Source organism: Mustela lutreola, chromosome 3 (genome assembly GCF_030435805.1).
Source record: "Mustela lutreola isolate mMusLut2 chromosome 3, mMusLut2.pri, whole genome shotgun sequence".
Classification (NCBI taxonomy): domain Eukaryota; kingdom Metazoa; phylum Chordata; class Mammalia; order Carnivora; family Mustelidae; genus Mustela; species Mustela lutreola.
Window position 1 is genome coordinate 91,039,202 of NC_081292.1, and position 2,529 is coordinate 91,041,730.

The 2,529-nt window shown below is 31.8% G+C and overlaps 1 non-coding gene across 1 annotated transcript; it reads left to right on the forward strand.

Annotated features, from left to right (window-relative positions):
- The first annotated feature begins 1,854 nt into the window (after nt 1-1,854).
- LOC131828375 (U6 spliceosomal RNA) lies at nt 1,855-1,958 on the forward strand. The gene has a single exon (XR_009352391.1). It is a non-coding gene; the product is annotated as a U6 spliceosomal RNA (small nuclear RNA).
- Nucleotides 1,959-2,529: the final 571 nt, after the last annotated feature.

Below are 2,529 nucleotides of genomic sequence, written 5' to 3' on the forward strand. Positions count from 1 at the left end.
CCCTTTGACCACCTTATTCCACCCCAGGTTCACCTCTTGTCAACTCAACTCTAAGTTTCCATTAGTTTGCTTTTTCTTCAGATTCTGTATGTAAGGGATATCATAATACATAAATTAAAAAATATATATAAAATCTTTGAAATATTTCACTTAGTATAATACCTTCAAGATCCATCCATGCTGTTGTAAAAAGCAGTATTTCTTAATTTTTCATGGTTAAGTAGTATTCCATAGTATATATTTACCATACTTATTTTATTCATTCATCCATTAATGGATACTGAAGTTATTTCCATCTCTTGCTTAGAGTTAATAATTTTATAATGAACATAAGAGTGCAGATATGTCTTCGAATAGTGACTTCGTTTCCTTTAGATATATACCTAGAAGTGGGATTACTGAATCATATGGTAATTTTACTTTTAATAATATGAATAGTCTCCATACTGTTTTCCATACAAATTTATATCCCTATCACAGTGCATAAGTTCCCCATTTTCCCCAATATTTACCAAAATTTGTTAGTTTTAATTTTTTGGTAGTATATATTCTAATAGGTAGTAATATTGTGTTTTTCAGAGGTAAACAACAACATAATGAATTTGCCCTGAGTTTTTACATTGAGCACTTTTTAATGCTCCTGTTGGTCATTTATATAACTTTTTTGAAAAAAAAGTCTATTGAGATCCTTTTGCTATTTTTTAATGATATATTTTTTTCTATTTGTATCTCTTGAATATTAACCTCTTTTCAGATATAAGATTTGTAAGTATTTTCTTCCATTCTGTGGATTGTGTTTTCATTCTCTCTCTCTCTCTCTTTTTTTTTTTTTTTTGGCAATGCAGAAACTTTAGTTAATGTAATACCATTTATTTATTTTTGCTTCTTTTGCTTGTGTTTTTGGCCTGGTATCCAAAAACTATTGGCAAGACCAATGTCAAGGAGAATTTTTCCTATGTTTTCCTTTAGGAAATTTAGTTTCATGCATCACATTTAAGTCTTTAATCTATTTCAAGTTAAGATTTATGAGTGATATAAGCTTCCAGTTTCATGCTGGTTTATGTGACTATTCAGTTTTAAATATCATTTATTGAACAGACTATCTTTACCCATTATATATGTTGGCCCCTGTCAAATATTAGGTGACTGTATGAAAGGATTTATTTCTGGACTCTCAAATCTGTTCTACTTGTTTATTGGTCTGTTTTTATACCAGTATACTTTATTGTTTTGAGCATGAGGGCTTTGTAGTATTGTTTCAAATCAAGAAGTGTAATTTCACTTCTTCATTCTTTCTCAGAACTGCTTTAATTATTTGTCTTTTATGGTCTCATATAAATTCTAGGATTCTTTACTTACTTCTGTAAAAAAATAATATTGGATTTATTAAAAGATTTTTTATTTATTTATTTGACAGAGAGAGATGACAAGCAGGCAGAGAGGCAGGCAGAGAGAGAAGAGGTAGCAGCTTCCTGCTGAGCAGAGAGCCTGATGCAGGGCTCGATCCCAGGACCCTGGGATCATGACCTGAGCCGAAGGCAGTGGCTTAACCCACTGAGCCACCCAGGCACCCCTAACATTGGATTTTTGATAGGAATTGAATTTACAGATGGTTTTTGGTAGTATGGACATTTTAACAATGTTAATTCTTACCATTCATAAATATGAGCTATCTTTCCATTTATGTGTCCTTCAATTTCTTTATCAATGTCATAGTTTATGGGGTACATATCTTTCATCTTCTTAGTTAAATCTTATCCTAAGTATTTCATTAGTTTTGATGCTATTGTGAATTAGATTGTTCTCTTTATTTTTTCAGATAGTTCATCATTAGAGTGTTAAAATGCTCGTCTTGTGCTTACTTTGGCAGCACATATACTAAAATTGGAATGATGCAGAGATTAGCTTGATCACTGAACAAGGATGACATGAAAAACTGGGAAGCATTCCATATTGGAAAAAAAAGCGAAACAAAACAAAATTCTTGTCTTTTATATATTGATCTTGTATTTGGCAGCTTTACTAAATTTGTTTATTCAAAATTTTTTGTGAATTTTTTAGGATTCTTTTACATGTAAGTTCATGTTATTAAAAAAAAGAAAATTTTACTTCTTCCTTTTTTTTTTTGAGTCTTTTATTTCTTTGTGTTCCTTGTTTCTCTGGTAGGACATCCAGTACTATGTCAAATGAGAGTAGTGAAAGTGGACACACTTGTCTTTGTTCTGATCTTTAAGGGGAAAATTTTCAATTTTTTTTGATTGAATATGAGATTAGCTCTGGGCTTGCAATATGTGCTTTTTCTTTAATGGATTTTTAAAACTATTTTTTAAAAATTTTTTATAAACATATAATGTGTTTTTATCCCTAGGGGCACAGGTCTGTGAATCTCCAGGTTTACCCATTTCACAGCACTCACCATCACTCACCATAGCACCTGCCCTCCCCAATGTCCATACCCCCACCATCCTCTCCCAACACACCTCCCCCCAGCAACCCTCAGTCTGTTTTGTGAGATTCAGTCTTTTATGG